Source organism: Alligator mississippiensis, chromosome 1 (assembly GCF_030867095.1).
Source record: "Alligator mississippiensis isolate rAllMis1 chromosome 1, rAllMis1, whole genome shotgun sequence".
NCBI lineage: Eukaryota > Metazoa > Chordata > Crocodylia > Alligatoridae > Alligator > Alligator mississippiensis.
This window is the reverse complement of record NC_081824.1, coordinates 462,389,727-462,412,770: the sequence shown is the minus strand read 5'-3', so window position 1 is coordinate 462,412,770 and position 23,044 is coordinate 462,389,727. Positions and strand designations below refer to the sequence as shown.

Below are 23,044 nucleotides of genomic sequence, written 5' to 3'. Positions count from 1 at the left end.
GCCCCAAAGAGCAACCTGGTGTTTACAGGGCCAGGGTACAATGACTCAGGCAGGGTATAACGACCTGTGGGGGTGCTCCACAGACCAAGGAAAAGCAAATCCCAGAGAGAGGGAGACAGTGGGAGAACGAGTTGGCTGAGGCCAATCATAACAAGCAACGCCTTGCTCGAACAAGGAAATGCAGAGATCGGGCCCAACCAACTCAGCCTGATGATGGTGAGGGCAGAGTAAAACACACATCACTTACTCTGAAATTGTGTGGCCAGCCTCCAAAATATATAATTTTGTATGAAGAAATGGCAGACGAGGGCAAGGGAGCAGGGTGGTACTATGAGAGGCCACAGTCAGAAGAAATAGGACTAGGGTGGTTACTGGAAAACACCCCACAATGATCTAGAGGTGGATCTTGCAACAGTAAGGTCAACCCAACTGGTAAGTTATGACTATTTGGAAAGAGGGCTTATAGTGAAAGTTGTGAGAACTCCAGGGTTTGTTGACCTTGACAGCACTCTGATACACCTATCTGTCCTCACTGGCTTGTGTTCAGGATGTGAGTTGAAGGATAAGGGATAGTTAAATATGGCATTATTAAGGGTGAGCACTGCTTTCTAGTCTGAGTTGGCTTTATACACCGGGTGTCATTGGGCCCAAGTTGAGCACAAGCCGAAAAGTTTTGCTATTTGCTATTCAGTGGATATGTTAAAAATCACCCATATCTCCTTATCCAAGAATATACAAAACTCTTAAGCAGATGCTCAAGTCATATTGATTTAGGTGGGATTTACACCCATGCTTAAAATGGTTTTGGCTTTCTTCAGTCTTGGTGCTTTGATAATTAGGACTGCTGAAGTCACACTATTGAGAACAATAGATTTTGCAAAGCTCTCGGCCTTCTGTAAATACGGTAATTTCACAACTAGGTATCTAAGTGAGAGCTCAGCCCTTTAAAATCTTACCTCTTACATGTTAACCATGGGTGAAAATGTCAAGAGTCATTATACCCTGGTCCTGTAAACACCAAATATTCACTGAGCTGTGCAAATGGAGTCCATTTCTGGGTAAGATTTAAGTCAAAAAGACAGTCCACATACTTAAAGTGAAGCCCATGAGCAAATATCTCCTGCATCAAGGACCAAGTCATCAAGCTTAATTATGTTTTTTTACAATATTGGGATATTTTTGGGTACAGTCACCACCTCATGGGAAACATAGGGAATTTATGTCCCTTCATTATTAGCTGTTACAAACCAACTTTTAGTGCAAATCAGCTATAAAAATAGCAAAATGAAGGTGCTTGGCTGTAAATTTAAAACCATGGAATTTATGAGGGCAATAATTTCTCTGTGAAAAAATTCCCATTTATTGCATGTTCACATTTGGTTTTAAAGATCTAACCATTGTGATTTACACACAACATTGCACAATAATTTTACAGACGTACAACTAATTCTCATAGGTCTATACAGTAACAATAAGGACAACAACACTGTGTGCTTTGGGTTATAAAATGATAACCACAGAGAGCAGAAAAAAGGCTCCCTTTTGCCAGCATCATGTACAGCAAAGGTGAATTAACTAGGTGCCTTAATGACAGTGCCATATTGATCACTGCCAGAAGCAAAACACAATGTATAAGAGGGAAAAAACAAAATAAATTAATAGCATCTTGGAAAAAAAAATCTAAATCCCTAATCTAAACAGAACTTTTACCCTGGAAAAGACTCTTTTAATCCACCAAAGACTTTGCTATTAGTATTGGTGTTGTAGGAGATGCTCATATACCCCATGGCATTCAACAATATAACACCCTATAACAAATAGATGATAAACCACTGCTCCAAAATGGTACATACATCATCCAGCAGTTCTTGGCTTTTTATTCCTTTTACTGTTACACAATAATCCTGATTCTCTACACACTCATGCACCTGCTTATCTTTATTCACACAACGATATAAACAGGAATAGTCACACAAGTAAAGATAAACAAACACAATGTTCATGCTATTGCAGCCCAAACTGGTTTTTAATCAACATGCTGTTCAAGGATCCTGTAACATCTTGCTTATAATCACAATAATTTAATATCTTGAGGACTGCCCTCCGTGGTTCTCTAGATGTTGGAAATTATTCTAGCTCCATGCCATCTGCAGATCTGGGCTGACTGCAGCTTAACAGTGATCATTCTTGGCCAAAAATGTAAATGTGATTCACATTAAAAGTCTATTTTTAATTTCTTCTCATAACATTGTTGTTCTTTTCTCTGATCCTTCCACTTATTTCCAGGCAGCACTGTAATGTGAATGAGCTTTGCAGGGGCACATCAAAACAGCTAATCACTGCCTTGGTGCATGAGCTGATTAACCCATCTATCCACTAGACTGGAATGACGGGGCTGCGTTTTCTGTACCCAAGCAATTTCATTGGCGCAGTCCTTAATAACTAGTTATAAAAGACCATAAACATTCATTCCAATGAATTTCAATTGAACACTTCGTAATGAAGCCAATAATCATGCAGAATGTAAGATTGTTCTAGGTGGTAATGAATGCATTTTTGAGGGATGGAGATGGCAAATAAAAAAAAAATTGAGAACAGAACAATGGACAACAGATTGCATGTCACCCTAGTGCTATAAAGAGCACATAAATTCATGTTCCTACAGAAAAGAAATCTGGACTTGTCATGTGGTTGGCCATTGGACAGATCATTCTGTATGTTCATCAGTCTATCTGCTATAATTATTCCCCTGCTGCCTTTTGAACATTGTATGGAAATACATGAAAAACTTTCAAGATGTTTTAGCTCTTGAGACTAAAACTTATCCACAGAAACAAGTTCTACTGAAAGCTCCCACAAAGCTCAGTCCTGAAAAAGCCTATCGGACCTCCAGACCCAACGCTATGAGCCTAGTTGACCAAAAAGACATTGGGCTGCTGACTGCTGCAGCACCTAACCTATCCCCCAGTAAAACAGAGAGAGATTTAAGAACAGCACCCACAAAAGCTAGTGTTTTTAGTAAGAAGCCAGATAACCTAGTCAAGAGAATATACTGAAGAGAAGAGAGCATGCCTTAAAACCAGCTTGTCTAGGCTTTAGGCCCCTACCTCTGGCATGCGCTGGTGAATGTCTCTCGTGATGATTCACACCCTTTACTTTCTCCTGCAGCCAAGGCACATTTTCAAGCATAGCCAGTGGCGGTGATGATGTTCTTAACCCTTTCATCCAGTACCTCCATGGTTGGAGCACTCCCACAGTAGGCCCAAGTTAAATTTCCTCTCCTGCCTGCATGGATTTGAGCTTGTATGCCCTTCTGCAGAAGAAAATGATACAAACTACAGGGTATTTTTCAGGTGAGGGGGAGGGACAATTTTTCCTAAAGGAGCTGTTCCAATTTGCACAGACTGTATAAAATATTTATATATAGGGCTAATGAGCAGGGCCAGACACAGGCATGGGCAAACCGAGCTGCTGCCCCCGGACAGAAAGGGGGCCTGAAAATGGTCATTTAAAAATTATTATTATTATCATTATCTCTGGCAAAGGGGGACTCGATACTAAAAGCTTTCCTGGGGCTACCAGGTGTCTAGATATGGGGCTGCTAATGACAGGGCAAGACAGCAGGGCTTCATAGCTTAGTAAAGGAAGCCCTAGAGTCCAAGCCATGCTTTATTGAATATTTTGCCGCTTTATATCAGGAACTTACTGGAGAAGGAATTGGAATCTAGATCTCACATTTTTTTCCCGGTGAATGTCTAACAATTCATTGATAAGAGTCATGAGCACACCGAAGATTAGTTGGCCCAACCTGAAATCATCTTCCCTCTTCCTCAAAAGCAACCACCTAAAATGACATAAGGCCTTTATGTTTGATCAAAAGCCACCAAAATCAACAGGTCTCCCAAGGATTTTAAAGGGTTTGGGATCAGGCCTTTCGGCAGCTCTGAGTCATTCCAAATATACACACACACCAGTAAGTTAAACAGGGTTTTAATGAGAGTTTTCAATTCCTGGAGGTGGGGGCGACAACACTGCATGAATTATGACAGAAACCTCTCTCAAAGCCGTGTTCTCTTTTAGATTATTATCAACATTTACAATCAGACAGCGAAAGACATTTGCATTCTTTTATCATTCAAATGTCGACATATTCTATTCACTGGGAGAGAGAAAAGTTTTGTTTTGGTTTTTTTTGATAAAAAGAATACGGTAATTACTGTCCTTGCTTAGCACAACTTTGATGTTGGGTTGATTATGTAACAGATTCTTTAATAAACCGAAATAAAGAGGAGGGAGGTAGCAAGTATGCCTTCTAACTATAATGACAAATAATAATGTGCTTCCCCTAAGCTCAATTAATATGGATAAGCTTTTAAAGGATTAGTAAAGTGTCTTTTTGAAATCATTACTCTGATTAGCATTACATTAGTGCACACAAACCTTGGAAAAAATGAAATAAGCATAAATGCTTGGTCACAAAGGAGACTCTACATTCTTGCATAATAATGCAATGCATAGTCTGCTTCTCCTATATTCGCTTTTATTGGATAAATGCGTGGATTATAAAACCCACATGGCCTTTGCTACTCTGCCAGAGTGCATTCTTTCTATGTTGCACAAATTTTCATTAAAAACCCACAGAATGCTTCTGTACTTTCAGAAATTAAGTTTATCATCATGCTTTACGGTGAAAGCTCTCTGGCAATCAAAAAGACCTTTTGTTATAAGCATGTACAGAACCCAGCAAAACTGGGTACTTATCCCAGGTTAGAAATTGCAAGCACCCTCGTAATACACAACACAGATACTTTGTACTAAAAAACAGTGTCCCTTGAGGGCACTGTGGCAGCAGATAAAATACAAAGCCATAAGGCTGAATTGTAACCGCTGCCAACAAAGGGCACATAGGTGTATTGCCCAAGGATAGACCAGAAAACAAAATTGTAGTTTTCTGCTGGTGGAGGATTCAGACTTCTCTCCTTGTCATGAAGCAGCTGCTTCCACCCGCTGTATTTATCAACTGCGGTGTGGAGCAAGGTGGCAGGAAAGCTTGGTTTCCTTCCACTTTCCACCCACATGCTTGGAGAGTCTGGGGCCAGAAACCCTGCTGTCTCAACTAGGAAGGACCATAAGAAGGGCCTTTTTTATTACTCCCACATGTAGCTGAGTAAGGATTGTGACCTGCTCACGTATTGCAAGAAGTAGCCCAGTGTCCTGGAGCTGTTACCGTGGAATCAGTCATAGAATCTAGAAATTAAGGGCTGGATGGGACCTCGAAAGCTCATTAAGTCCAACCCCCACTGATCTGGGCAGGAATACTGCTAAGATCAAATGATCCCAGCAAGGTGTCTGTCCAGTCTCCTCTTGAAGATTTCCAAGGTTGGGGACTGCACCACCTCCTGGGGAAGTCTATTACAGATTCTGGTCACCCTCACCTTAAAAAAGTTCTTCCTTACATCCAACTTGAAACCATCCTCCAACAGGTTATAGCCATTGCTCCTTGTCCTCCCCTGAGGCACCCTAGTGAAGAGTTTTTCTCCCAGCTCCCGATATTCACCCCTTACATACTTATACATGGCCACTGGGTCCACCTTCAGTCTTCTCTTCCCCAGGTTGAACAGTCCCAGATCCCTTAGTCTTTCCTCATAAGGTTTGTACTCAAAGACCTAAGTCATTCTTGTCTCTGGACCCTTTCAAGATTCTCCACATCTTTTTTGAATTGTGGGACCGAGAACTGGACACAATACTCCAGTTGGGGTCTCATTTATGCCAAGTAGAGAAGAAGTATCACTTCCTTAGCCCTGCTTGTGATGCACTTGTTAATGCATCCCAGTATGCTATTAGCTCTGTTGGCTACAGCATCACATTGGTGGCTCATGTTCATCCTGTGATCAATCATAACCCCAAGGTCCCTTTCAGTCATTGTGCTTCCTAACCTATATTCTCTTCCTAACCTATATTCATATCACTAGTTACTTCTCCTCAGATGAAGCACTCTGCATTTGCCCTTAATGAACTTCATCCAGGTCTGCTCTGCCCACCTTTCCAGCTTGTCCAGGTCTGCTTGTATCTATATCCTATCCCCTAGTGTGACCACTTTTCCCCATAACTTAGTATCATCCACAAACTTGGCCAAAGTGCTTTCCATATTCTCATCTAAATCATTGATAAAGATGTTGAACAGCATGGGGCCAAGAACCGACCCCTATGGGATACCACTGGCCACCTCCCACCAAGACCATTGTGCTGAATTTAGGTGTTATAGGGCGTATGACCTTGGCCGAGAGATTGTCTATCTACAGGTGGTGACAGGATGGTCCTTGGTCTAAAATTACCTGGTGTGCCTGGAGGATGATCTCTTTCCTCTCTCCCACCATGACTTACATTATAATTTAGAAGGAGGCAATATCCCGAAGGTGATCTTTCTGGTCCTAATCCCTGCCTTCTTTGTGGGGCTCCAAACCTCCCCTTTACCCCTCCCTAGCCACTCCAGTCCTTGATAGAATTAAAGTTCAGCTAAGGCCTGATATTAAATGCCCAGTGATTCAGATACAGCATCCTCAGCAGCCTTCAATTAGGGCACAGGGGCTCTGAGGGAGTGGGGGGAGGGCTGGGAGGGCAGCCATCAGGGGGTCTACAGCTGGTGGGGGATGGGGCCAGGCATAGTGGCAATCTAGGAGGCTAGGGGACCAAGCAGGGGTGGGGCAGGGCATATAGGACCTGCAGGGGGGGTAGCCTTGAGCCCCCGATGGCTGCCCACCTGGCCTCATCCCCCACATGCACCCCCATCCCCCCATGGATGCCCCCTCCAACCCCAGCCTCCAGCACTTTAAAAAAAAAAAAAAAGGCCTCTACTCACTAAGCAGGGGATGTGAGGCTTCCTGGTCCTCGTGGCAGAGCCCCCATGGGTAGCATAGGGCAGCAGGCCTGTCTCCCAGCCCTGCACTGTGCAGGTGGGGCCCTAGTGACCTTGACAGCAGCTCAAACTGCCAGTAAGTGTAGGATTCTTATTTTTGGTCCCCCCCCCCCCCGCCGCAATGCTGGGATGTGGGGGGAAGGGATGGGGCCAGGCAGGGAAGGGCTCAGGGGGCTCATGGGGCAGGCGGGGGATGGGACCAGGCAGGGAAGGGATTGGGGGAGTAGGGGAGCAGGCGGGGCTGGCAGGGGTTCCCCACCATGGTCCCCTCCACCCTCCTCCAGCCCCCTGACCCCTTACTTACTGGCAGTGGAGCCTGGGTCCAGCTCCCTGCTGCTGGCATGCTGCCTGCAGCACCAGGGTGAGGGCTAACCATAAAGACACTTTGGCAGCCAGAGCATCTCTATGGAGGACCCAGCCTCCAGTTGCCTCAGGGCATAGTCTGGGACCATGCCCTGCCCCGCTTTTTTTCTGCACAGGTTTTTTTGATCCCTGGATATCCAGGGGTCTTATTTTGCCCCCACAGTGCAAGGAACATTTGTTTATTCCTATATGTGCCTCTTGCAGCATCTCAAAGGGGTTTGAGATGCTACAAAAAGCACGTGCGGGTTCGTCTGGACATGCCCTCAGTGGTATCAAGGCATTATGGCAATGAAGAGTTTTAAGGAGAAATTTAAACAAGTATAATAAAGTAGTTTTGTAGTTAAAGGATTTTAATGAGGAGCACCTCCCAAGCATGTTAGGAAAAGCTACTTGCTTAGAAATCTAACCAGTGGGTGAGGGAGTCAGACATCATGGGGTAACTGGATGCAGGAGTTGGTACCTCCACTAGGAATGAGAGATGAAAGGTAAGATAGGGATAAACAATGAGGTGCTTTGAAAGACAAGTAACTTATTTTTGATATAACAGCAGTAGGAGCCAGTGAAGGAATTCAAAGCAAACAAACAAACAAAAAAGAGATGAAAAGGTCAAAGTGATGGGTTAGGAAAATGATTTTTCCATCACAGGCTGGGATGTTACTTCAGATACTTATTCTATGCATCTTTGTTAGCAGCTAAATACAATTCATTTATTTTCCTGTTCTGTTTATTGTTATAGCAGACAAAACACATGGGCTTCCTAAACCAGAACTAAGAACAGAATCATATTTTCTCAGCCTGGGCTGTATTCTTCCCAGACCACAATTTTTTTCTAGGATTATTTCTATTTTTTAACTGAATTGATTTCAAAGACTTTCAAGAGCTAAAAGAAAACTGTTTGCATATCACATCTAATGAAAAAAAAAGAGTTTCAGTAGTAAAAATGTGTGGGGGAGGAAAGGGGTGTGAAGCTGAAATGAATGTTTCTAGTGATAAAATTAATATAACCAATATCTCAAAAAAGTAGCCCTGTTGGTTTTTCTTGTTGATAAAATTGAGAATCCCTCATGTGATTTATTTTCTCTTTTTTTCCCAACTAGATGCCTGCTTTGCAGTTATGTATGATTTATAGTGCATTTAAACAGACAAACTCTATGAACCACCAAAGATTAGTTCAAGGTCTGCTGCACAGAAGCATATTTGTTTAACAAGGTTTTGAACGGGGATTTGGATTCAAGCCTGCTTTATTATTCTGATATACACCTCTTGCTCCTGGTGCAATTTGAAGCTACTTCTCTCTTTCCGGCTGTTAATTACCCTTTTCTAATTTTGTCAACAAATCAAGTTGATAATTTGCTATATTATTCAACAAACTAAGACCTTGACCTAGCAAGACACTTTAGACTGGCACAACTTAAGCATGCAAGCACTAAGAAACTGGAAAGACTGGCTTTTTGGATGTAGTATAGGACAGAGACTCTAAGTGTGCCTGTACTTCATAGTGGGGGGAAAGGGAGCTTTTTTAATTAGAGTGGCTCCTCGGCAGCTGCTCTAATTAAAACTCTGCAGCATCACATGTATTCAACATTTTGCATTTCAAAATGGCCACGGTGGCACTTTAACGTGTTCAATGAGTTTTATTTAAAGCAAGCCTGTCATCATTTTCAAATGCGGGATGTTGAATACACAAGATACTGCAGCATGTTGGAGCACTCTAATTAGACTTAATTGAGTCTGCTCATCAAAGCACATGTATAGGAACCCTAAGATCTTAGGGTATGTACAGATGTTGCACTCGGATCGATCTAACTAGGGTTCAGTCGACGTAAGTGCCAAACTGTGCAAACATTCAAAAAAGTTAGATTGGGCAAAACATGGCTGGCCCGATCTAATTTTAGTTCACCCAGGAGGTGAACTACATAGATCAAGCTAACCTGTGCGTGATCTAACCTGAACGTGTGTACCAGTGCAACCCCACAGAAGGACAACCCTTGCTGTGGACCCACTAAGCCCTTCTCTCCTCCCCCCACTTCCTCCCTCCCCAGCACGCAGACTTACTTAGATCACCTTTCTGGCATGACTCCCAACACTGGTGAATGTGTGCACATGTAAGGCCCTGATCTATGACTATGAGGCTTAACGTGAACTGAATGATTGCAGATCAGATCCTGGGAATGTGCACTTTCATAGCACAGCCCCAGGGCTGGGAAAGCCCGGCTGCTGGCCCCAGCCTTGGGCTGCCCTTTTTCCTTCCCTACCTCCCAACCCTGACAGAGCTATCTTTAGCTCTCCGACCCTCCCAAACCCAGACAATCCCTCCTCCTCCTGCAGATCCACCAGTCCCCAAATCCTGCTAAACCCAGGCTGAGCTGCTAGCCCTCCCAATCTTGTCAGCTCCACCCTGTGGATCTGCTAACCTCTCCAATCCCACCAACCCCCCTGATCCCACAAAATACCCCTCCCACAGACCCATCAGCCCCTTACAGACCCCACCAACTGCACCATGACCCACTAGCACCCTTGATCCTGCCCACCCCAACTTACTTAGATCAGGCTCCCAGACTAGATGAACGTCTCTACAGCCAGTATCCTACCTACAATTATGCTTCTTAAAGTAAGCCACGTAATTGTAGATCAGATCCCACAAACATCTGTACATGGCCTTAGATGCAGCCAGTGGCAGTCACATTCTGCTCTTTAGGTGAGCTATTTTCCATTCACCCAAGGTTAAGAAAAGAATTTGGCCAGGGGGGTGATTTTGTGCTTAAAGTTAAGCATATATTTAATGCTTACCTGAATTGTGGTCTTATTTTCAACAAGCAAACAGGCGTTTATGCAAGTGATTCTCAGCCAGGGTGTCCTGCTACCCTGGGGTGCCTTGGGATCCTTTTAAGGGTTCCACACAATGTTCGTGCTGTTAGGAGCGCAAACAAAATTCATAAAATAAACCCAGAGGTTTCAAATAGGAATCCACAGCGTCAAAAACAGTCTGACCTGCTGTTGGATTTATGAGATCTTTGCAACCAAAGAATATCTCTGTTATTTTTCTATAGTAAAAAAAAAACAAACCAAACCAAACCCCACCCCAAAAGCTAAGAGCTAACAACTCCTGAGGGGTGCCTGAAATCTATGGATGGGTGCCTCAAGTCTAAAAATGTCGAGAATCATTGAGATATGCCGTGCATTTTTGCAGCGAGTTTTGCTGTTTTATTTGCCACATGTATTATCAGTAGATGAGCTAGCATGTTTAGATATGAAGGGAGACACTCATTAAAAATCAAATTTAAACTCATTTTTGTAGGCTGAGATGAAATTAAAGAGATCTTAAAGAAAGTTCCTTAGAAGAACTCCTGCACATGATCAAATCAGGAAGTGATTTTATCTTCACTGTTTATCTTCACTTATCTTAACTTGGTTAAGAGGAGGTTGCTGGGCCCTTTAAATACTGCTTGGGCTCCAGTAGAAGCTCTGGGAAGCGCTGTGCCTGAAGCTGGGATAATGCTTCTCAAAAGTCTAGTGAACCAAATGACTACACTATCCTTTAACATACCTTCGTTCCTGGCTCTGCTCTGCTCACTGATGCAAGGGGGGTGGTAATGTAAGAACCCCATGCTACTTGGTCTGCTTTGGAGAGCTGAGTGTTGCCAGCAGTCTTAGTGATGCATATTCCAGATGCAGAAGGTAGCCAAGCACAACAATCCACCCTGTTACTGCATGGGAAGCTGTAACTGGGCACGGAGAACCATATAAATTAGAGATGGAAGAGACTTACAGCACTGGGTAATCCATGCATCCACTCACAATGAAGGTTTCGTCCTTCCTTTACATTTCTGAATGCTTTTCTCACTCCTGTGTCTTTGTTTATGAAACCAGAGAGCTTTTAACCTTAGAAAATGTATTCTACAGGTAATATTTAATATTAGGAACTTTCATCTCTTAAACCCAACTCCTTCCTCCTATTTTACCCCTCCCGCAACACAAAAAGCAGTTCTTTTTTCATTTTTACACTTTTGAAATAGTCTGTTCTCCCTCTCAAGGGCTGATACTGCTCCTTCTCAGTCAATGGCAAAACTCCCAGCAATGCCTATCAGTAGATTCAGGTGCTTATTCATAATTTAGCTCTTTAATTATTCCTCATTAATCAGTCTCTCTATCCCCTTAATCATTTTTTTATTCTCTTCCATGAACTCCCTCTAACTTTATTAAGTCTTTCTGGCAGGCAGAGTTTACATAGTATTTCGGATGCAATCGAGCCAGAGAAACTATCATTTCCCTGATCAAGGACATGATATCTCTGTATATGTAGTCCTCAGTCATATTTTTTGTAATATCACACCACTAGCTCATCTGACTTTCATTTGCTGTTCCCTGTCACCATTTGGTCTCCCTTGGTGTTGCTGGCTTCTAGATTCCTTCGCCTTCTTAAAGTAGTTCTATCCAATTATTAAAAACACAACAGCATTACCCTGTGGCTTTCTAAATGAAATTTAACATTTTCAGATGCTATTATCTGAGCAGTATGAGTAAGGAATGTAAGGAAGAAGTAACAAAACAGCTCTTAGGAGCAAATTATTCCTCTGTCTTTCCTAGTATAGACAGCATCACTCCACTTGGTGGTGTTTATTAATCCTCTCTTCCAGTTTGTTAAAAATCATGTTGCATATGCAAATATGGGGAATGATGGGCGAGTAAAGTGTCTCCCTATAGCTTAGGAGATATGAGCTCAAGCTTCACTTTGGACCCATGCCAATGGCTGCTCTCACTGGCTAGGGAGAGAAGTTACATATAAACTGGTTTAAATGATCACAAACTGGTTTAAATCTGTAACAGAACAGAAGCCCAGTGCATGTAAACCATTTTAAAGATGGGAGGAACTGGTTTAAATTAAACCTGGTTGAATGTAGCTTCAGACTTAACTGATTTGGGTTAAACCAATTTATGATTTCTGTCCCAGACCCCTTCCTGCTTCAAGTTCAATAATAGCCCTCCAGCATCCCAGCATGCTTTGCAGCCTTGTCTCTGCTGGGCTGTGCTGTCTGCTCCAGAGAGCACGGCTGGCCTTGCCCCTCTGCTCTCTAGCTGGAGCAGTGAGGGCTGTCTGACAAGGTGGGGGGGAGGGGCAAGGCAAGCCTAGCTAGGGATGCAGCCCAGTCTATGGGGAGGCGGTGCGTCTCCCTGCCCTCAAACAAACGCCAGCTGGGGTCTGGGGCTAGGGCTAGGGGCTAACCACCCCTTCCCCTGCTCACACTTACTGCTGGCTGCAACTATAGACTACAAATCCCAGAGGCACCTGGAAGCAGGAAGAAGAAGTGATGAGCAACCCTTCAGAGTCCTGCTGCTGTAATTCTGGACTGCAAATTCCAGAGACCTTGGGGCAGGGGTAGGCAAAATATGGCCCACGGGCCACTCTATCTGGCTCATGGGGCCCCTAAAAAAATGTAGAAAATTAATATTTGTCTGCTCTTGGTTCCTGTCAAAAATGACAGGAACCAAGGGCAGTAGGTCCCAGGGGAAGACCAGAGGGCTCCCACAATAGCGGGACCCACCTGGCCCCACCTCCCAGCTGGAAGCCCCAGCTGGGGGTTCTGGAATGGGAGCACGTGGCTGCCCCAGCGTGGGAAGCTCAGATAAGGGGGGGGGGGGGAACCCCAGGCAAGGAAGGAGTGCGGGAGGGGGGAAGTGGCCCCTCCCTGCCTCATGCCCAGTGCCCTGCACTGCGGCTGCTCACAGCCCATGTGGGGCTGCCTATGCCCACTCCATGCAGCCCCATGCAGGCTGCAAGTGCTTGCAGTGTGGGGCACTGGCCATGGGGCAGGGAGGGGCTGCTTCCCCCCCACGCTCAGCTTTTCCCTGGGCTCCTTCCCTGCATGGAGAAAAGCAGCCCCTTGCCTGCCCCATGGCTGGTGCCCCATGCTGCAGGTGCTCACAGCCTGTGTGGGACTATCTGGAGGCAGCCCCAGGCAGGCTGCAAACGGCTGCAGCACAGGCGCCGGGCATGGGGTGGGGAGGGGCTGCTTTCTTCCCCCCCCCCCCACACTCAGCACCACCTTATAACCAAGCCCCACAGCCAGGCTGGCAGTGGGGTGGGTTACAAGCTGGTTCTGAGCGCAGGGAAAAGTGGCCCCTTGCCCGCCCCATGGCCAGTGCCCCACATTGCAGCCACCTGCAGCCCACCTGGGGCTGCCTGTGCCTGCTCCAGACAGCCCTGCATGGGCTGTGAGTGGCTGCAACACAGGGCACCAGCCATGGGGCAGGTGAGGAGCCGCTTTTCCCCATGCTCAGCACCAGCTTCTTCCCTGCTGGTGAGCAGGGGGTTGGGGCTGCGCACTGCCCCCCACCTGTACTGCAGGGCTGGGGGGCACTGGGTGTGAGCGGGCAGGGAGCCAGAGGGAGCATGGGGCCCACACCAGTGTCCTGGGGCCAGTGCTGGTGGGGCCCAGAGCAGGGTGGCAGGAGCATGGGGTCCCAGCTGGCAGGGGCTCTATGGAGCCGGGCCAGTTCCCCACTCCCTGCTGGTACACCGGTGCTGGCCCTGGGACATTGGTCCCAAGATGGTGACCAGGGGGCGGGGCACCTGTCAAGGGGTGGGGCTACCCTCTACAGCCTGCCAAAACTGGGTAAGTGGCCCTCCGCCCAAAATAATTGCCTGCCCCTGCCTTTGGGGCAGGAGGAAGAGTAAGTGAACATAGCCAGAGAGCCGTGCTCTAGCACCCCCTGGCTTCTGGCCTGAGCCACTGCAGGCATGTGGCTGTATTTTCTGAATCAAACGTAAATGTCTGTTCACTTCTGTTTCAATTTAATCTCTGCATTTTAGACTAACTTGCAAAGACTGAATTGATTCAGCCTTGGGCTTTTTGATTCTGTATTTAACAAGTGAAACCAGCTATAAATGGTCATTCAGGCTGTAGATCGAAGGTGGCCAGAAATAACATTAACTACATTATTACCTTGTAGTTATTTATTATAGAAATTGAAGCACCTTACCCAAATTAACCCAAGTTAGGCATGGGGGGATACTTAACCTAATATGTGCAAACAGACATGATATGCATAACGAGGCTTAGCAGGACTTGCAGTTACCCTACACTGATGACCCTTCTCATGTTTTTCCAGCCTTCAAAGCCATTCTAATATTGCTAGCAGTAATCACAAAGGCCAGTGTTTGTACTAAGTTTAAAAGATGTTGCTTTCAGGTAGAAGTTAAAAGATACATGTCGTAAATGGGAATCTCTTCACCCATGCCTGAGACACAGACACTTGAACAGAACAACTGCACAACAGTTTAGTACAGCAAGAGAAGAATATCATAACTAATTGAAGCCGCAGGGGCAAGTTAGATTGGCAGAATGTAATTACCAGAGTTGGAATCCTGCCAGGACACCTGGGCTAGCTCATGCTCTTACAGAGAATGGTATAGGATCATTACTGACCGCATGTAGTCAGGACTTCATTTTACATCTCATCCAAAAAAGACATCACCTCCAGCAGTGCAGCAGCAGCCCTTCGTACCACGCTGGGACTTAGATTGAGAGTCAGTCAATCAAATGAACAGTTGACACCACCTTTCCCACCACCTACCTGTTCCCTAGATGTCTCCTACAGCTTGACCCTGATTACCTGGCTGCAGATGAATTATTAAGGTTCAGTATTGGATTTCTGGCCTTGTTAGTTTTGAAGCCCTTGACTTGTGTTAGTTTTTGCAACCAGAACTGGCCTCTTATCTCTCATCATATCCAAAATAATCCAAACTGATATTTGTTTTTCATATATTCCCATTGCTTTGGGGCTTTTATTTTATTTTATTTTTTTGCATGCAGGAACCACAGACTGTAGTCTTTTAAAATTGGAGATATGATGCTAAATACTTTCTTCCTGACACATGAGGTTTTTGCTGTTGGACCATCTGGGCCAAACTTAATAATGACAAGGGGGCTAAACCTCCTCTCCTGAAGAGAGAGAGAGACAAGGAGACAGAACAATATTACAGACACACACACACGTAAAACGCACACACACATACATACACATGCATACACGTGTGTGTGTTTGTGCGCACGCATGCATGTGTGTGCATGTGCAAGCTCACAAACAATGTGGTCTGGCCATATTCTAAATCACTCGTTTCAAAGCTGGTCCTCTCTGGCTCCATCCCATCCCCACCCCTCTCCCACCTTCCCCCCCTGGAATAAATAAGGTATACTTATCCATGGACAAATCTACTGGCATTCAAATGGTTAAACATAAAATTGAAGCCAAGATTTTTCAGTAAGCTTAGCTTAGCTCTCTTGATTTTTGGTTTCAGGCTATGACTGTACCAGTTACCTGCCAAGTCAGATGTGCCACAATGTGGTGTTTAATTAGAACTGCTCAAGCTATTAGTTATCATTAGTTGGTCTTCACACCAGAGAGAGAGGAAAAAAATAAAGTTCCCTCCTGAGGCTCAACTGGCTTACGCAGTCCCGAAGACAGGTCAGAAGGACTGAATGAAACACATATTTCTTCTCATGCACTACTGCAAATTTGATGCCGTTGTCAAACAATGTCACTTTGACACATGGTCACACCAGATAATAAGATAACGAGGAAAAGCAATAAAAAAGAACTGAGGTAGGTCATTCTTGACCCACTCTGCCATTCACCCAGGGGAAAATATCAGATAATAGTGCAGTTGTTATGACTACATCCTTGAATAACTCAGAAACGAAATAAAATAAGTACTACCTTTGCTTCCACTTCATTTCTGTCATTTGCATGCATTTCTACCTCTGTGCCTCTTTATCCACCATCCTGTCCTCCTTTGCCACCTACTGATTAAGGGAAAGAAGGAAGAACACATTTGCACAATATCGGCTCTGCTCACCTGAGCAAATGCCAGTGGATTCGATTTGCCTTATTAATTGGAGAGCAGAGCTCAGGTCTAACAGACAGAGTGAAAGAGATTTGCGAGCTCTAGGTCCTATTCTAGGTATGTGAAGCTCCCACAGGACCGGATCCTCACTGGGAAGAAATGGCTGTGATTTTTCCTATGGTGATGATGATTTGTCTCATGCTCCGGGATTTGCCCCTTTTCCTCATCAAGCTGTGCCTTTAGCTGCTCTTTAAAGCTCCCTGGGCTCTCACTTCAGCCACCTTCCTTGATTCTTAAAACCCAAGAGCACTCTTGAGGCATGAGCGTAGCACCACATTCACAGCAAACAATCCCATCCCTGAAAAACACAGTGTCTTCTGCCTGGCTGGGGATTCCTGAGTTGGGGCAATTGGCATTTCCGTCCACACTCAGCCAGCTCTGCTGGCTAATCCAGAGTCCCTCATCCTGGCCACTTAGCAGTAGCATAACTAAGGAGGGGTGACCAGGACAGCTGCACTGGCTCCAACTTCAGCAGTTGCGGTGGGATGAAAAACTAACAGCTACTGTCAAACCCGCACAATCACACCAGTGTCACAGCCGTTGCTAGACGTTTCTGCTGCTTCCATGTGTCCCAAGTTGCCTCGTTACACCTCTGCCACTCCAGTATATTAGTATATCCCATGTTGGGTTACTAGCAAGCAGTATTGGATCTACCCAGTGTAATTGTCTTGACAAAATAGGTCAGAGGACGTAAGACTAATGGCCATGTTGCCCAGACACTCTTACGCACCCACCTGTCACATTTTCCATTTTCCAGCTCCTTAATTGAATTAAAGAAAAAAAGATTTTCCCTTTTCAACTTTTGCTCCAGAACTTTTCAAACCTTTTTCCTGATTTCATGGAATTCCCATGTGCTTTTGCCCCTTGGTTCACTCTTTGCATGTTCAGTGCAGATGCCCTGATCTTCATCATCACGGCTGCCTATCTACAGCCTGCATGGCCAGACTATCTCCACACCTCTGAATCATTAATGTTCTTATCCTCACAACAGTCCACGAGATAGGAAAGTGCTGTTATCTCCATTTTACAGATAAGAAACAGAGACGCAGGGGAGATAAGTTATTTACTCAAGGTCACAGAGGAAATCAGATCTGGGTCTCTAGATGCCACCATTTTCTTCCCAGCAAGTCGTTTATCTGAAATCTGGTCCGACTTTCTCAAGACTTGCTGCTACGTGAATCAGGCTGGCATGCACAAACTGGTTGCACCTCAGATTTCTCAGGCAGTCATGAGTTCAGTGGAAAGGATAATCCTGTGAAGGCCAGTACATGTTTCCCTTGCTTTATGTAGGTTCTGTACGTGCAAATTTGCTTTTATGCGATGACCCTTTTTATACCAAAAATTTGTTATATGCGAGGTAATTTCACTCTTATGTGATTGGTGTGGTGCAAGCCAACAGTCAGCTGTTTTATGTGGTGCATTGTGGGAGTGATGCCATAGGCAGAGGAAGAAAAACTTATTATGGGGGAGGTGAGCTGGGTGGTGGTGCCCAGGCTGGGCTGCAGTGCTGGCCCCTGCAGCCTGGCCTCATCTGGCCCTGTCAACATGATGCCCCGGGAGCTGTGAGCCATGAAGCCGCCTGGCAGTAGTGCCCGCGGCTGCCACTGAGGGCAGCGGGTGCCCGTGCTTCTGGAGCTGCAGCTGCCCCGGGAGCGGCACGGTCCCACGTCAGTACAGTCAAGGGCATCAGTACAGTCGAGGTTTTGGAACGTATTCCTATTTGTTACACTGTAAAGTGGGTTCCCTTTATGTGAATTCGAGTTATGCGCCGTTTCCCACGAACGCGTGTGCAGCATAAAGCAAGGGATACCCATACTGACTAAAATACAGGATTGAAGGAAGAAGACCACCTAGTCCAATCCTCAGAGAGTGAATGATTGCTCCCTGCAGCCCAGGATCACATATATTAAGAACATGAGTATGATATCCTTCAATTGGTGATGCTTTCATCAATCAAAACGCCCCTTTTTCCACTATCCAGTCTAAATTTGGTCTTAGCACTTCTAGCTCTGTCCCTTCTTGTCATCCGAGCATTCTTTAACCTTGCATATTTTTAGATCACGTCTTCATGTATAAAAGACAATGGCCAAAAGGAACTCACTCTGTTTACTAGCACATCCACATAAAAAAGTGCCTGTTACTGCATCCAGCCTAATAGTACTGATCCTTTCATTCATGCTTTAGATCTGCTTATCTGGGTTTCAACATGTCTTATAGATGGTTAAATATGGGGGTTTTTTTGTGTTTAAATGTTTGTACTCAAAAAAAATAATAAAAAGCATATTTGGGGCTGATCAGGACATCCTTAGTTGAATATTTCACTCAGCTTAATAAAATGTTTCAGTTTGGGGTTAAGGAAAAATCAGTTCAAAGAAAGGAGTTTGGTTACTGGACTTAATGTGTTTCTGTTTAAAAATGAATAAAAATAATAATATTCAATATTTTATGAGGGTCGGAGATATGGAAATCTTACCCAATCAGCTCCAGTCCTGCAGCGAGGCTCATCTCGGGTGTCGCTACAATTGTTGGGCTTGTACAGCCTTTTGATCATTACTCACTATGAGCTTTTCCAGCCAGCGGAGCAGATTCATATGGGTGAAGAGTGTCTTTAATCACTTCAAATGGTTACAGCATGTCATGAAAGGGTTCTCCCCTCACCCCATGCTTCTCTTTATCACACTAGACAACCTCCAACTCTTACTCATTTTGGTGGATTGAGACCAAATTTGGTCATTTTTGATAAAAGGTAAAGCTGTTCTCCCCAACCCTGCCAAAAATAATCTTGAGGCTAGGATGTCTTATCTTTTCCTGATAAGAAGCTCCTCTGAATGTTGCTATACCCATTATTCCAGTTCAAGTTTGCAACAAGGCCTTTTAAAACAGCTCTTGCATACACACTACACCTCTGAGATGCAGAATGGGTGAGCCTCTTCCATTAAAAAATGAGTGAAGGGAAAAGCACTGGATACATCATAAGGGATTTAGCAACCTCTGAAGAGTCTTAATGACATTTTAATTTTTCCTCCAATTGGAGCCAATAAAATTTTTAGAGTTGGGTTTTTGGTCAAGCTTCACAAATTTCTAATTTTCCTTTACTCCACTTATTTAATGAGGACTGCTTTATACTGAATTAATGGCTGATTCTTAGTTGGATTAATTTACCAACACAACACAAACCCTCGCTGTAGTAGATGCTGAAGAAGCAGTGGGCAGTGAAAAGACACTGGGCAGCGCGCAGTGCCCTGTCCTCTAAACAGTGATGCATCTCTTTCTGAGAAGGGAAATGTTAGGGTTGGCCTGGGAGCTAAGGGGGCAAGGCCTCAGCAGAAACAAGACTATTGTTGCTCCACCACCTCCGCAGGCACATCCCTCACAGCTTGCTACATTGACTTCTAAACAGCCACTAAGGTATGAAATCCCTTCATCCACCTGACGTAGTTCCTAATGCCCGTGCATTATTATTCCCCTGATCTACAGCAGTCCGGTGACTAGATCACAGCTACACACCCACTGTGCTAATATAGCAGAACTCAGATTATAGCTACCCACCCACCGGGTTATACAGCACCCAGATTTTTTTGTAGGGTTACGTTCTGTAGCCCTTGCAAAGACAAAAATTTGTGAAGGAACAGGGGATCATATATAGCCACAGGAAACAGCTGCACAGGGCCACTAAGGTGCTCTAGATGCAAGCTACAATTTGTATTTCAAATGCTTCTGCCTCTCCAGTCAACTGCAAGGGACTGCTGATGTGACAAGTAGACAAGTAGTATCCTTTGAAAGGAAAGCCCCAGCAAACAGCTGAACAGTTTATCTATCACCCAGTGATTAGCGGGGACCCTGGGTTTCTCTGATTAAAAGGAAAAAAATCCCCAATTTTTGGATTTAAAAAAATAATCCAAAATCCACATTTTTCTGTGATTAAAATGAAACACCACTAATATATATATATATATATAGAAAGAGATATAGTGATGTTTCATTTTGATCATAGAAAAATGTGGATTTTGGGTTACTGTTTTGAATCCAAAAATTGGGGATTTTTTTTTTTTTTTAATCAGAGTAAACCATGATCCCTGGTGATCAGCTGTGAACCACCTGGATAAGAATGATCCAAGGTCTATTGTACATGGTGCTTATGGGTGCCATACACATGCTCCATGTTCTAATTAGGCCAATTTAGCATTGCCACAGAGCCAGATGTATACATCTCTGAGGGTTTAAAAATGGCCACTGCAATGCTTTAACTAAAGCTCGTCGAATGAGCTTTAGTTAAAGCATCCCGTGGCCATTTTTAAATGTGCAGGGGCTTAATACACATGATGCTTCAGTGTTAATTAAAGTGCCTCTTCAGGAACTATTGTAATTAAAACGGCCCCTTTCCGCCCCATCTCCAAGCACCTGTGTAGGCACCCTATGTTTCTTCATCTGTGTCCCTCTGCTGGTGAGTGCTATGTTGGCATCTCTTTTCTGTCTTCACCTGTCATTTGTCCTTCCTACACACTGTAATAAAGAGTGTAATGTGCCCCCTCGTTTCCCCCCAGCGTTTTAAAGCCACTCGCAAATTCTGCAGTCCTTTTTAATCTGGCCTTTCAGTTTCATGTCTTGGTTTCATACCCTGGATGGACATTAATCTTAACCCTTGTACATTTTGCAAAACACCTGTCACTGCAGAAAACACAAGAGAAGATGATGATAATTCATTTCACATTTTCTAGTACTTTCCTAGCTTCTCATCTTCGTAAATTAGCAACTCTATTGAGAAAAGTTTAAGAAAAGCAAGCAAGCACGCAAAGACAAATGCAAAACACCATGCACATAGCTAGAAAGAGCAACTGAGGAAAGTTTTAAAAGAAATGAATCCCATGTAGCCAGGTTATCTGACAAGTGCCCTAATAGGCTGAAGTGGTTACCCTGAAACTCTTGTTTTATCATGCCAATCTACAGTACGTGGATTGTTAACCAAATAGACTGTAGAAAACCTATCAAAAGCTTCTGAGATCCATCAGGTCAACGAATACTTAGGAACAGTTTACCACCTGCATGATTGATTGAAAGAGGCAGTAAGCACTTCTGTGCAGCTGTTACTGTCTATTGTGTCAAGAGATCTACTACTCACATACAACCCAAGGTCTATATGCTGTTTCTTCCTAGGAAATTGTTGATAAAAAGAGTAGCTATGCAGACACAACTGTATCTTTTGAACCATATAACTCAATATTTTTTCATTTATTTTTTTCATTTATTCACTATAGAGGAATGGCATAACTAAGGTCAAACCCCAGAGTACTTATACCAATAATGGTAAGTGTTGTAACAGATGAGTACTGTACCTGTAATCAGGCCAGACAATCCAACAATCTAATGAATCCTAAATGACTCCACAAATCAGCCATTAAACTGAAGTATTAGCACATGGACATGAAAAGTCAGAAGGAACAGTAATACCACTGAGCTCTTACGGTTTTCTTTCAAATGTTATGGAATATTTTGTTTTATTTAGAGTCCTCGAAGCACTTCCATAGTGTTGGCAACTTAATTCAATGTACCTGGCTCCCAAATGCTTTTCAGCCGAATCAGATGTTCTGAAAACATTCCGACTGCCAAGCCCTCCCCACTTAAAAAGAGAAAGACAATCCCAATTCTGTTCTTTCTAATATCTTGAATGCACCTAACTTCACTACATATCTATTTAATAGACTGTTCCTTGGAAAGCTAGACTGCTGCTGGTCTAAGCAACTCCGCACCTATCTCCCATCTAAGCTTAACTCAGATATAGGCATTCTTTGGCCAAAGCCATCTGAAGGGCTCCATCTGGTAGCACACCAAAGATACATAGAGCACATCCCCACATACAGGGGCATGGGGTTGCAGTGGCAAAAAAAAAGTAGCAGCACAAATTTGTGCTACTACTTTTTGCCATGGGGCATGCCCCTGCACGTGTGCTTCTGTGCAGGGCAAAATGCCCCACTTCGGGGAAACCGCCATTTCCCCACTCTTCCTGGCTCCCAGCATGCTGGAGGAGCATGCTGGCTGGCAGGCAGATCATTTCCCTGGAAGACTGAGCCCCTGTGTCTACTGGTGCATGCTCCTGTGGCATACACCACTGCTTTTTATTCACAGCCTTTTTTTTTGGCTATTGGGACTTCCTGGTAGCAAATTTTGCCTCTGGCCTACAAATTTGCAGCATGGGGCACGTTTTAATGTGCTAAGCATGCAGTTTGTGGCACCACAAAAAGGTTTGTGGCACCCCAAACCACACGTGCCTGCACGTCTGGATCCAGCCAGGGTGAGTATCAGGCTGCTCACCAAACATAGATGGGGAAGGAACTGTGGCCTACTTTATTTTATTTTTTTTTTAATGTATAATCCTACTGGTTAGACACCCCACACACGAAGTAGGAAACTCAGTATAATTTGTGATTTCAAACCCATATATCCCACCCACTCATCTGTCTACTGCAGCTGGATACTGGCAGCAAGGAAGATGAAGCCAGAGAGAGAGGGATTGCACAAGAGGGAGTCTTAACTCCATAGAGAGTGATTAGAGTACTCAGCTGGAGAGAGAAGGAGAAGGGAGAAGACTTTGAGGTGTTTGACTCCTGCATTATCTAGGGAATCAGGACACCCAACTTTGGGTTCTGGATCCCATTGAGCTAGACCATCTCACTTGTAGGCACAGCAGTCTTTTATGGGATCTAGTGCTATATGCCAAAGCAAATGCTAAAAAAAATGGAAGCACAGATACAGGTTTTAGCCGTGTTGGTGTACAGGCAAAAAATATACAGAACTTTTGGCAGAGGTGGTATCTTTAGTTAGACCAACTAAATAGCTGCAAAAAAAGGTCTTTATTTGCAAGC

General features: G+C 44.3%; 1 long non-coding RNA gene across 1 annotated transcript in view; it reads right to left on the bottom strand.

The window, feature by feature from the left end:
- Nucleotides 1–23,044, bottom strand: part of LOC109284626 (uncharacterized) — a 1,607,267-nt gene that overhangs the window by 1,478,708 nt on the left and 105,515 nt on the right. The gene's annotated exons all lie outside the window — the stretch shown is intronic.